General features: G+C 38.2%; 1 protein-coding gene across 1 annotated transcript in view; it reads right to left on the bottom strand.

Annotated features, from left to right (window-relative positions):
• ASTN2 (astrotactin 2) overlaps positions 1-14,581 on the bottom strand; it is a 970,320-nt gene that overhangs the window by 25,545 nt on the left and 930,194 nt on the right. The window lies entirely within an intron of this gene.

Genomic DNA, 14,581 nt, shown 5'->3' with positions numbered 1-14,581 from the left:
ATATTAACCCTTTTGTGGAAGGAAACTCAAATAGATTTAAAAAATTAAGAACATGAAAAAAGTTTCATTTGGTGGGATTCAGATTCAGATTCAGTTCTTTTTTTTTTTTTTTTTCTAGAAGTAGATGGCATTTTTCACCAGGAGCCCTTTTGGGATCACTTTACTGCAGAGAATAGCTGCCGTTCACAGTTGTAAATGTAAAATTGTAAAATATTCATTGTAAAATATTTCTAGAACTGTGTACAGTGTTCTCCTGGTTCTGCCTACTTCACACTGTTTCAGTTTGTGCAAGTTTTCACAGGTTTTTCTGAATTCTTCCTGTGTCATTTACTTGCCCATTTCTCAATTGATGAATATCCCCTCACTTTCCAAATCATTGACCCCCTAAAAAGAGCTGCTTTACACATTTTCTAGCTGTGTGGCCCTGGGCAAATCACTTAAACTCTGCCATCATTTCCTCAAATGTAAATGGGAACAAAAGTAGCACCTTCCTCCTAGAGTTGTTGTGAGGAACAAATGAGATAATATTTGTAAAACATTTAGCAGAGCGCTTGGCACATAGTGGGCATTTAATAAATGCTTGTTCCACTCCCTTACTTCCTAAAACTACTTTAGCTACCTCTATCTCCAACATGAATCATATTTTCTTTTCCAGTAGACTAAGGAAAACAGAGGTTAAGTGACTTGCCGAAGATCACATAGCTAGTAAGTGTCTGAGCTCAGATTGGAACTCAAGTATTCTTGACTCCAGGCCCAGCTGCCTACCTGCATATATTACCTATAGATTTATCAAATCTAACTATTGGAAAAGACTTTAGACATCAAATAGGCCAAAACCTGCCTGAGGAAGATTCTCTTCTATAGCATTCCTGATGAGATATATGTGTTCTTCCACATTAAAATGGAGACAAGCAGGGATTGTTTTGTTATTTGTCTTTGTATCCCTAGCATCTAGCATTGGACCAAGCATTTAGTGGGTGGTTAGTAAATATTTATTGTATTGTTTGATAACTACTCAGTCCTTTGAGGACCTTCACTCAATTCCTCTCTATCTCTTTCTGTCTCTCTGTGTCTCTGTGTCTCTGTCTTTGTCTCTCTCTCTCCCTCTTTTTTTTTTCTCTCTCTCCCCCGCCCTTCCTCTCCTATTTTAATTTGGGGTAGCTCTAATTTTTTTGTATTTTTTTTCTTAAATTAAAATAAAATATGTCTCTCAAGCTTCTATCCATCACTCCTAGTTCTGGCATGTAGTACTAAAATGAACAAATTTATTGTCTCTTCTACATATTAGACTTTCAAATACTTATACTTAAAGACATTTTTCATATTGCTCCTAGCTTCCTCAAGTCAACTCTTTACCAAGCTAAGTACAGTCTCTAGTCTCCTCACCAACCTAGTTGCAATCCTCTGGAGTTCTTATATCCTTTTGTAACTCTCCTCTCCTTCTCTAAGTAGTCACTTCCTCGGGTGAAATGAGACCATTTAATGTCTATAAAACCAGTTTAATACTTCAAAGCATAAGATTTAGGACCAGAAGAAAAAACCCACTCTCCCAAGTAATCTAATCTAATCTCCTCATTCTACAGCTCAGAAACTTGGATTACCTTGCCCAAGGTATAGAAAACAAAAACAAAAAACTCAGAAAAGTGGCAGAGGCTTTAAATCCTTAGAGTCCCAAACTAGTCCTCTAACCCTTGTATCATATTGTTTTCTTTATACTGCCCCTTCTTGTGCTGTAATTCTAAAGTTTGTAAACACACTATGTCTTTTCTTCACAACAAAACTGGACCCTTCTTAAAAGGAGTATATAGTCTTTTGTTTTTGGCATCTTCATCTCTTAGTACAACATCGTGGAGGAGGGAAATGCCCAATAATATAAATGTTTATCCAATGGATAAAATGGATTTTGCTATTGGACAGAAGTAACATTAAGGCTCATTTGAGATCGACATAAGGGAGAACTTCTTTTAAGATATAGAGATGTCTGATGACAATGGAATAAACTGCCCTGTGACATAGTTTGCTGTTAGTACATCCATTCAAGCAGAGGCTGCAAGAGTACTCGTGAGGAATGTCTTAGAGGAGCTGAATACTTTGGATTAGTTTGGACCTAGATGATCTCCAAAGTTTTTTTTACCCTTCTGACCTTGGGCAAGCGCCTTTTCTCTGGATCTCAGTTCGTTCATCTCTAAAGTTAGAGAGCTGTATTCATAGATCCCTCCAAGTCCTGTGACCTTATCATCCCAATCCCAGGTGGTCGGTACTATAGGAATTCTTGAGTGGCTAGAGGTGACTATTTTGACAACCACACTAAGAATACAATCTCTGGATTTCCAAATGACCTGTAGAAGCATCAACGATGTAACTGTTGGCAGAGCAAGCAGATACACATGCTTTTAATTTGATCTTGGTGCTCTGCCCTTAGCTTCAATAGAATACGTGCTCCATTTAATGCAAGGTTAATGACTTACCTATTAGCTAAGAGGAATAGGTGTAGTTGCTAAAGAAAACATAATTATTCCCTTCAAATTATTGGTTCTGGCACCATGCCCTTCCCACATCACAAATGTGTGTTAATAGTGGTGCCAACCTTAGTTCTTCCCATACCAAAGGGTTAGGGGTTCTGGGTGGCCAAACTCAATGGGAGGTTTGCCCAGCCTCAAACTAAGGTGTTGGCACTGTTTGTTCCAGGCTGAACAAGGGCAGTGGGAATGACCTACTCAAGTAAACTTGATTTTCTGGAAGAGAAATGGGGAAGTAAGCTTCAAGGAAAGGGAGGAGGAGATAGTTAAAAACAAGGTTATTGATGGAGAAGAGCTGATGTCCAAACCTAGATGGACAGAGAAGATAAAATTTGAACTGAATGAATTGAGTCAAGATCACATTGGGAGGTCTGAACTCCAGATGGCTTTCAACTTTGTTGTTTAAGAGCATCCACATGTTCTAGGTTACATGAGAGGTGGCTTTCATTCTTCTCTCCTTGTTACTACTGACACTTCTAGCACTTCCCCACTGGGTGAAGATGTAAGGACCATTTGAGAGTGCTTTTTTTTAAGGCTTATGAAGTGACTATGAAAGAACAGGGTGTTCATTTTGGGGAAGACATTATCTCTTACTTTAGATCCAGCACAGAGCTCAATGAGTACCTAAAGAGTAGTATCCTCGCGGTAAGGAGTGAATTGTGATTCAAAGGGTAGTGAGATGCCCAAGCCTGCAGAAACTTTTTTTTTAATGTTGGAACAAAAACTTCAGACTATATGTAAGTCTGTCTAAAAGGGGACTAGGCATTTGTGTTCGTATATAGCTGGACAGAAACAGCTGTCATGTAGTGGAAAGAATAGTGATCTTTGAACCAAAAGGATTGAATTCAGATCCCACTTCTGCCGCTTGCAATCTGTGTGGCCTCAGTGTCTCCAAAGCAACTCTATAAAATGGGATTATTTGTTCTATAAACTGTAACATGATAGATAAACTTGAATTATCAATGTCATCATTAACATTACACAACTAGATGTTATAAATAGACTTTCTCTCATAGATTTAGAGTTGGAAGGGAGCAGAGGTTGTCTAGTTCAGTGGTACCAAACTCAAATTAAAATGGGAAGAGCACTAAACAATACATAGGCATCCCTGCAGGCTGCACATTCACTTTGAAAACTTCTGTTGTATTTTACTTATCTTGTTAAATGTTTCCCAATGAGATTTTAATATGTTTCAGCCACATGCTCTGGCATGTTGCATGCCTCTGATACAGTCCTCTTTGCTTCCCCCCTCCCCATTTTAGCAATGAGGAAACAGGGGCCCAGAGGAATTAAGGTTTAGGTTTTTTTTTTTTTAACCAAAATAATATAAGAAGGAAGGAACAGAACCAGAATTGGAACAGAGGTTCTCTGTCTCCAAATCCAATACTTTCTCCAGAATACCACACTGATAACCTGGATCCTGCTAGACTTGGCTCCCCCCTCAACATTTGATCTATGATGTTCTATATACCAGTTAGTTTCCTCCTGGGAATAATAGCTCTCCTACTGCCATCTGTACAGGGTTTTCATGGCATCAAGTGTAATAAAGAATGTCGAAGCACTTTGAAAGATGCAACTTTCTCTATATGTGCCTGAGATTGTTATTATTAAGCAAGCCCCATGTACACAAATCCTGATGAGCAAAACAAAGCCATTAAGACCTTGTGTTTAATTTTGCAGACTGACTTGTGACTTCATAAAAAGCCTCTCCAAAGCCTGTTTTCAGTGACAGCATCCCTTGGCACTTTTGCAGTAAAGATGTTTGGTTCACACAAAGCTCTTCAGGAACACAGCTTACAGTGAAGCCCCCCTTTAAAGTTCATGATCTTGCTAGTCAGCCGATATTTACTGAGGACCTACTGTGTGCATGGCATTCTAGAAGACAGGAAGACAACTCAGGCATAGCCCCATCCTTCAAGAAGCCAGCAGTGCAGTAGGAGTTGGGGGTTGGTATTCTGGAATATATCTAGGTCCTCTGACATACCTGCATATGTTTAGAAACACATGAGGTCTCTGCCTATGAACAACATGAAAAATTTGGAGAGCATGGGAAGATGTGGACACAATTTTATTTTTTCTTTTCTCTTTTGTTTGCGTTGAAGGGTGTCTTGGGATGACTTCAGTCTTGAGTGTGTTCCTGGCAAATGACTGTGTGCGTGTGCATGGGTATGTATGTATGTGTGTTGTGATATAGCAGCACTAACTTTTCTATAGTACTTGAAGGTTTGCCACATTAATGTACTTGATCCATACAGTAACACAGTGATATGGGGAGGTAAGGAAGGCATTATTGTCAGTATTTTACAAAAAAGGAAACTGGAACTGAGAGGATAAATTGACTTGCCCAAGGCCATATGGCTAAGCTGGGATTTGAAATCAGGTCCTCTGACATCAGGTACTTAAAAAAATCTTTTAGTTATGTTTTTTCAATTAGCAACCTCATACCCACTTGAAACTGAGAGTGAATGAAAAAGAAAGCCCCTGTTACACAAATATACAGTTAAATAAAACAAATTTCCCAAATGACAATGTATAAAAGAAGAAAACAAAATAAAACAGAAAAAAGTGTGTGGGTATACTATAGGTGTATGTATGTACGTGTGTGTGTATGTCATTCTACCCTTGAAATCTCTCACCTCTGTTAGAAAGTGTTCATGATTAGTCCGTTTATTGGTCATAATACTGATCAGGGTTCCCAATTCTTTCAAAGTAAATTGTCTTTACAATATTATTGTCATTGAAAAAATTGTTCCTAATTACTTTACTCTATTTTACTTTATACAAGTCTTCCTATGTTTCTCTGAAGTCATTCCTGTCTTTTTTGAAATAGCACACCAACATTCTATCATATGTATATCCCACAGCTAATTTAGACATTTTCTTATTGAAAGGCACCCCTCAGATTCTAATTGTTTGACACACAAAAGTTTAAATACTTTTTTTTTAACATTCTGAGAGCTTATTTTACTTTAGGACTAATCCCTCTCTTAACCTTTCCTCTGTAATTCCCTTTTCTCTTCTGTTTCTCTGTTGAAATGCATTTCTGAACACAATTGTGTACAGAAAGGACAGTTAGGTGGCACAGTGGATAGAGTGCCCAATCTGAAAGGCAGGAAGATTCCTCTTCCTGAATTCAAATCCAGCCTCAGACATTTAGTAGCTATGTCATCCTGGGCAAGTCATTTAACCTTGTTTGCCTTGGTTTCTTCATTTGTAAAATGAGCCAGAGCAGGAAATGGCAAACCACTCTAGTATCTTTACCAAGAAAACTCTAAATGGGGTCATGAAGAATCAGATATGCCTGAAAAACATTTAAAAAATACAATCCAACTGCATGTATGTGTATTCATCTTTTCTTTGACCAGTTCAGATAAGAGTGAGGTTCACATATCAGCCACTTTCCACCAAATATTTTTTCTGTATTTCTTGCTTCTTCTTCTTCTTACATACCCCAATTGTGTAAGACAATTTCCCTAACTTTCCTTTTCTTCTTTCTCAGTGAATAATTCTTCCTTTCCTTTTCCATTCTTTAAAAAAAAATCATTAAGACACAACAGAATGATTTGTAGGCTCGCATTATGACTCCTGATGATGATAACAGGGTTCTGAGGGAACCATGTATCATACTCCCATTTTATAATAACCTTAACTCTTTGTCATTGTTTGTTTGTATTAACTTTTTAGGTTTCCTTTTTAGTGTTTGAAAATTTCAACATTTCTACTTAGCTTTGACCCTTTCATTAGGAACACTTTCTTTATTTCATTAAAAATCTATTCACTCTCCCCACCATAACATTATACTCACATCTTTTGGTTAAGTTATTTTTGGCCGTAAGACTGTATCCTTGACCTTCTGGACTATTATTTTCCAAGATCTCTGCTTCTTTATAGTAAAGACTGCGTGTGATTTTATTCCTTATATTTGACTTCTTTCTTTCTTGCTGGTTGCAGTGATTTTCTTTGATAAGGAAGTTTTGGATTTTGTCTAAAAATTTCCCAAGAATTTTCAACTTGGGGTTTCTTTCAGGTGATTAGTAGAATCTATTTCCAGTTTGCACCTTGGTTCCCAGTAGATAATGGGCAGTTTTCTTTGAAGATTTCTATAAGTATGATGTATAGGTGCCCCCTTTCATTTTGTTGTTATTGTTGTTGTAGCTTTCAAGTAGTACAATGATTCATCATGTTTTTCTCTTCAATTTGTTTTCCAAGTTAATTGTTTTTGCTGAGAAACTTAATACTTTTTATTATTTCATTTTTTAAAACTTTGTCTTAATTTTCCTTGTTATCTGATGGGGTCATTGTCTTTTATTCAATCCATTCTAATTTTCAGAGAGTCTGTTGTTTGGGCAAAGTGTAGTACCTCTCCTGCCAAGTTGTTAATTTCCATTCCAATTCTTTCTTCCATATTCCTCCTTTTTTTTTTCTCCAATTTTCTCCCCTCTAGTACTCTCATTTCATTGATTAAAATATTTTAAAACTTTTAACTCTTCGGTTTTTGAAGCTCTTCAGAATCTTTCCTGCTTCATTTTGCATTAATCTCTTTTTGCAATCTAGTCAAATTGGCATTCTCTCTGTTCCTTACATATGATACTCTATCTCCCATCTCAGTGGCTTTACACTGGCTGCCTCTCATGCCTGGAACACAATCCCTCCTCACTTCTGCCTCGCAGGATCCCTCTCTTCTTTTAAGACACAGCTCAAGAATTACTCTCTACCTGATCCCTTTCCTATTCCTCCTAGCTGCTAGGGTCCTCCCTCCCAAAATCTCCTTGCATATAAATGCTTTGGATTTGTTCTCTTTATAATTACTTGTATGTACTTATATCCACTCTTGCCTCCATTATTAGAATGAAAGCGCTACACATATAGGGATTGTTTCATTCTTTGTACTTGTATGTACTTGAATGTACTCCTCACACCAGGCCTAGTAAATAGTACAGTTGGAGCTTAATCAATCCTTGATTATTTAAGGCTCCATTTCTTTACCTAGAAAGCAAGTTGAAAAATATGTAGTATCTACTTCATATTATTACTCTTAGCTTAAATGAGATAATGTCCCTATGAAGTACTTGCAACTTAAAAGTACCATATTGATGCCAAGTATTAATATTAATGCTATCTGTTAAATGAGGCTAATGATTTTGGACTTCCAAAAATCATACTTGCAAGTAAATTTCTAAAGATATATGAATTCTTATCATCGACTCATTTACAGATAGGACAGGTATTGCTCCCACTTAATAAAGGAAGAAACAGAAAATAAGCTTATTAACTTTTCCCCAAAGCCCATTCCTATCAAACTTCCCCTTTTAAGTCGATAAGAGCACAGTCCTTCCAGTCATCTGAATTTGTACCTTTGGTGTTTGCTCACCTTCTCCAATATATCCAATCAATTTCTCAATCTTCTTGTCTTCCTCTCCACAACATTTCTCCAATTTTTTCCTTTCTCTCTATTCAAAGAGTCACCATTATAGTCCAAACTCTCAGCACTTTTAACCTGGTCTCTTTTAAAAACCTTTTTAAGAGTTTTCCCCTGCATCAAGTGTATCTCCTTTCTCAAGCTTTCAATCTCTTCTGTAGAGAGCGCAACTCCGATGGGCTGGCCACATTTTTGGAAGGTTTAACATACAATTGCCTAAAAGACTATTTTACAGAGAACTCACACAAGGCAAGCCCTCACGTGAAAGGAGATGTGATTCCAGGAAGGCCTCTTGGAAGAACTTTTGGTGAGACTGAGGGGACATTGACACAGGTCAATCTAGAATGGGATGCTCACATCAAGGAATGCACTGTGTTCTATGAGCAAAAGAGAATTGCAGTAGCTCAAAAGAATCGGGAAATGTAAAAATTTGGACATGTCTCCATCCCAAATCTTTGTATTGGTTATTTGTGCCCAACCTGTGGTAGAGCCTTCCAAGCACATATTAGCTAATCAGTCACACACAGTAAGACACACTTTACACTGAGCCTGATACAACGATGTCATCTTGGTCCTCTTCAAGCATGAAGGACAATAAAACAACTATCTCCTCACTCCAGTCCATCTTCCACAGAGCTGCCAATTCTGATGTTGCAATTCTGATGATGCCATACTCTCTACTCAATAAACTCTGGGTTATAAAGTTTCTATCACCCCAAAGATCAAATATAAATTCTTTGGTTTGACTTTTGATGTGCTTCACAAACAATCTCCTTTCCCAGGCTTATTATTATATATTGCACCCTTTCTCACTCTCTATAGTTCAGTCAAAGTGGCCTTCATGCTGGTCCTTAGTTAGATATTCAATAATCCATCCTCATGCCTTTTTTTTATTGATGACTTCTGTCTTAGAATCAATATTAAATTTCATATCCAAGGAGAGTGGTAATGTACAGGCAATTGGGGTTAAGTGACTTGCCCAGAGTTACACAGCGAGGAAGTGTCTGAGGTCAGACTGCAGCCTGGCACTCTATTCACTGAGCTATCTAGCTTCCCCTTCCCTAGGCTTTTCTATTGGCTGTTTTACTCCACCTTGCTCGTAATATACTTTCCATTCATCTCTGCGTTTAAGAATTTCTTTTTATTTCCATCTAAACTCAGCTAAAATGCTACCTTCTAATAGGAAGTTTTTCCTGATCCTACTCCTTATCTGCTAGTTCCCTCTCCTTAAAGAAACAGAAATCTTCTCTTTATTTTGCAAATCCTTACACATGCAAATATTGCCTAGCCTGATAGAAAGGAAGTTCCTTGTGGGCAAAGACTATTTCCTTTTTGTCTTTGACTCCCCAGTGCCCAGAACCCAGCCTGGCACATAAGTGTTTAATGAAAGCTTGTTGATTCATAAAGTTGAAGGAACTTGCCCATAGTTACATAAAATGTCAGTTGGAATTCAAAAGCTAATTTATTGATTCTAAGTCCAGTTCTCTGTTGGGCCCAGACACCTTTTAAAAGATCTGAAATCCAGAGTTAGAAGAGGCTTTAGAATCCATTGAGGGTTTAGCTAGGTGGCTTAGTGGATAGGGAGTCAGGTCTGGAGACCTGGGCCCAAATCTGGCCTCAGACTCTTCCTAGCTGTGTAACCCTGGGCAAATCACTTAACCCCAATTGCCTAGTCCTTACTTCTCTTCTGCCTTGGAACAGATACTTCATCATCCATTCTAAGACAGGAGATTAAGGGTGTTTAAAGAGAAAAAGTCATTGAGTCTGTCTGTCCCCCTACCCCATTTTACAGATTACCCACAAATTAAATGAGTTGTCCAAGGTCATATAGATGGGTGGTAGCTGATATTATACATCTGAACTCTGGGCTCCTCTTGTCCAAAAGTGCTTCTATGATTGTTTCTGGGGAAAACTGACCCTTGGTGCTCATCACCCTCAGCTGTATGTGTGTGTATGTGTGTGTGTGTGTGTGTGTGTGTGTGTGTGTGTATGCATGCACACATGTGTGCAGTGGCAAGTTCTTTGTTTTAAGGACTGAGCTGCTGAGAGTGTGTGACTGTTCCAAGACAGAAAAGAGTTCAGTTAAAAAAAAATAATAGAGAGAGAGAAAGGAAGAAAGAAATAAAGAAAATCAACCCATCCACAGAAGCCACAGGAATGTGTTTCTAGTTTATTGCTTGATATCAACTCCAAGACCCGTTGTAATTAAGAAACAGTAAATTAGCACCAACTTCTCATCTATTCTCTGCACACAGAATAACAAACAATTGGAAGACAGCATTCTTGGCTCAGAATGGAATTTGTAGTTGCTTTTGTCAGTGGACTGATTGGCCATGCCTCGTCTTGTGTTTATGGTGCCCTCGCCAAAGAGGCTGAAGGCCCTGTAACCAGAGCCACTCAACATTCTTCCTCGTGGTGAGACCCTGCCGAAGGGGCCTGGTGAGGGGCCCTCAGGACTGCCTCCCACCCGCCACGTGCTGGTGCCACAAGAATTTCAGCTAGGGCTGCCGGTTCCTTTATGACCCTTGAGGGCACAGCCAGAAAGGGGGAGGAGAGGAGTTGGACTGGTTAGAGAGCATTGCTTACATAGAAGTTTGTCCCATGGGGACACAGTAAGGGGGCAAATCCTCTTCAGCTCACTCTCTTGGGCAGGCCTGTCACATTCCCTGCTCCTCCTGCTGGAAAAATGCCCCCTGTTTATTTTTCCCACAGGACTGAGAGGCCAAGGACCAGGGGATTTTGGCCCTAGGGTTTTCCCACGATGTTGAGAAAAATGCTGAAGCCAACCTAATCATCTTAACCCCATAGTTTTCGATGTAGGAATATATCCCAAGTCATCGGCCAGCAGGTACTAGGCCAGTGATAAGAGATGTGGAATGGAGGGAAAATTGAGATAAGAAGTCTGAGACTTGGGAGTGAGAAGGAAACTGTATACTATGGGAAGGGGATGTGATAACTAAGAGGGGGAGTTGGGAAACTTGAGTTTTAATTCTGATTTGTTCATTTACTGGTAGTATAACATCAAGTAAACTGCACCACTTCCTTGGACCTTAATTTCTATATCTGTAAAGTGAGAACTTTAGATTAAAGGAAGCAGCATAGAATAGTTATAAGATTCCAGGATTTAGTGTCAGAAGTCATAGGTTCAAATCTTGTGTTAGACACAAGGGAAGTCACAAAACTTTTCACTAAAAATTCAAGTAGAGAGTGGTATTTGAGTTGATGTTTCTCAGAGGTGGAGGTAAAAAGAGTGTATTTCAGGGATGGAGGAAGATCAATTCAAAGGCAAAGTGATGAGGAAAGGAGTGCATTTTATAATAAATAATACAGATGGGTTTTTTACCCCAAGCTTAACCAGGACAAGGCATTTTTTTCCTCGTAGGCAAGGTTTGAAAATTGTACCATATGCATTTGAAAACTGTCTCTCATGAGAATTATTGTTCATTGCAGGCTTTAAGCCTTCGTGGTAGCACATGTGACATATAAATTTCTATGGAGTGTGAAGCTTTCTAACATGAAAATATGTTCATTGATTTTTTAAGAAATGCTTTTTAATGTCCCTCAAAACACCTTTCTAAGAGATTAATTTGCTTACCCTTAGACCCAGCTCCATTTCCAAGGCATCATGGAAGAAGAGGGAAATGTTAAAGAGTAGAAATGAAAATTCCAATCTTAAACCTTTTCCCCAGCATTTCTCTACATTACCAATACCAAGTTAGAGCCAGGCTGTACACAGGCGACATAATATGGACTTGATGTAACTTTATCAGTAGCCACATTTTTCAAATCCTTGCCTCATAACAGTTCCAATGCATGGGAGGAGAAAAAGGAAGAGAGAGATAAAGGAAGGAAAAGAAATAAAGGAAGAAAAAAGAAAGATGAAGGACAAGAAAAAAAGAGGAAATTAGAGGAATAGAATCAGAATTAAAGATACAAGTAGAAGGAGAGGAAGGAAACATGGTAGAGTTAACCCTGGACTTAAATCCCACAAAAATTAGCTTCTAATCCTAGATCCAGTCATAATTTTCTGTGTGATTTTCAGCAAATTACTTCTTGGTCTCAGTTTCTTAATCTATAAAATGGAGTTGGCATTAAACTAACAAAGATGACTTTTAAGTACTTAAGTGGGTTCATGATCTCATCATTTCTGAATTTTCTTTGGTGATACTGATCATACCATGCTTGCTTATTTCATATCCATGTCATCTCTTTTCCATGACTTCTTGTTCATGACTTCCCAAGAATTCATAGTGGGGACCCGTTCAACATGATGGAAACCTTTCTCACTTTCTCCCAACTTTTCAAGGGAATCAGTGGAACACTCTAGCTTTTCATCTATTATTCCTCTCTCTTGCTGCATGGTTAGCCATCTTTCCTTCCTCTCATATAATTCCTGGATGATATCCTTTATTTCCATTTTTTTCCTCTGAGCTCTTGGTTGGTTACTTGTCAAAGTCTGCTCGCACTAACATGAACCTTTTAATTGCCCTCTGAATGATACATTTTTCAATTCACTGGTCTGTATTCCTGCTATATAGAATACCAATTAAATGTTAGTATTGAAGGGCCTTTGTTTTCATAGAGAGTTTGAAGTGAGTAAAACAGCTTTGCAATTCCCTAAAAGCAATCTAAGAAACTCTATTTTTGTTCAATTCTGGAACCAATTCACTTCAATCTCTCCTTCCCATTTCAAATACATATAATGTTGGACAAACACTGTAAAATGTTCATGTAGATGTATTTTGAAATCTGCAACATGCATTTTTCAGCCACTTGCTCTTTCTTCTGTGAATGGATAGGGAAATTTTTTTCAATGATGATAGACCTCTTACTGAAGTGTTCCTAAGTTTAGTGAAATAACTCCAATGAGGAGCTCCTGAAGGGCTTTGCCAGCTGAAAGAAAATCCCTTTTTGAGTTGGGCTCTGTGCTGGATCTCCATTGTCACAGTGCAGAATATATATATATATATATATATATATATTTTTTTTTTCCTTTTTAAAAATTTACTTTTAACATTCATTTAAAAAATTGAGTTCCAACTGGCATGGGCAAGGTATGGAGATGTCATGGGCATTGTACAGAGATGGCATGGACACTGTACCCCTTAACTCAGGCAAACTGTAAACAGGGAAATTCCCTTGCTCCTTTCTGTCCTTGTGACTCCTAACCCAAGAACATCTGATAGCTACTATAAGACCCTGAGATTACTATAATCCTTGGATGTCCTTTAGGTTGAGATGGACAAAGAGATGCACTGCCAGGGTACACCTTGATACCATCAGACTATATCTCAGGCATCCATCTGTTCCCTAAACCTTGAGGGTCTCCAGGCAGACCCTGGTCAGATGACCAAACACCCCACCGAATGCCTAAGTCCTTACCACTCTAGAGTCAGGTCCACCCCATGACACAACATCGCGCTCTCAATGTTGTCAAGAGCATAAAACCCCCTGAACTGAAGCATTCTGGGAGCAACCCCTCAGGGTTGTTCAACTCATGCTGTCTTGCTGGCCAATAATTCTATCTTACTAATAAATATTTCTTTTTACGTTTAAGCTAAGTTTCAGAGCCTTTCATTCTTGCAAAAGGTATCCTTCCTGAACCCAGGGGTTCACCATTGCACCCCACAACATCTGGTTGTAACCCCACAACACAACTTCTCTTTTTCTCTTCAGGCCCTCTCCCATCTACTGAGAAGACAAGTGATATAACAATTATGAATGTGAAGTCATGCATAACATATTTCCATATTGGCCATGTTGCAAAATAAAAAGCAAGAAAACACAGTATGCTTCAGTTTGGACTCAGAGTTCATTAGCTGTCTCTCTGGAGGTGAATAGCATTTTTCACTGTGAGTCCTTTGAATTGTCTTGAATCATTGTATTGATCAGAGTAGCTAAGTTTTTCACAGTTGATAATTAGTTTGAGAGCTGGCTTTGTGAGGAAATCACATTGAAGAGGTGGGGAGAGTTTTCTTTGTCTCAGTCACTGTGATCTAAGTTGGTCACTGGAAAATAATAGGTGAGTTTTCTAGAGCATATAATACTGAACAACAGTTTGATTTGTGAGTGTGTGGCTTATGTTATGAACAAAGAAGAGATTACTAAAGTTAGGGCTAGAAGGTTGAGAAAGTCCTTAGAAGGGATAGAGGAGAAACAATAAAAGTTGAGCATTGTTGGGGGAGAGAAGGTACTGAAGACAAATTTTTACCCTTTACTTTTGAGATTTGACTTTCTGGTGGCAGCTTAGATCTGGAATTTGTGTCTAGGATCAGAGAGATTTAGTATTATGGTATTGATAGTCACAGAAGCATTAGAATCATAGAATATTAGAATTGGAAGGGACCTTACAGACCATCTACTCCAATCCCCTCATTTTAGAGATATGGCTAACTGGGGAATAGATTTTACTCAAAGCCAAATGGTAAGTTAGTTGCAAAAGATTTTTATATAATATATGTATATAATATATATTTGAAGAATCAAGGATACATTCAAGGAGAAGTTATTTCTATTGTATTTTGAAGGATATGCAGGTTTAGAACACATAGAAATTGGAGTATAGTCAAAAGGAGATTCTAATTAATTAATTAAGCATTTATTAAGGGCCTACTACGTACAAGTTATTGTGCTAGGTACTGGA

Source organism: Gracilinanus agilis, chromosome 2 (assembly GCF_016433145.1).
Source record: "Gracilinanus agilis isolate LMUSP501 chromosome 2, AgileGrace, whole genome shotgun sequence".
NCBI classification, from domain to species: Eukaryota; Metazoa; Chordata; class Mammalia; order Didelphimorphia; family Didelphidae; genus Gracilinanus; species Gracilinanus agilis.
Note: the sequence above shows the minus strand (reverse complement) of the source record. Positions and strands in the feature narration are given on the sequence as shown.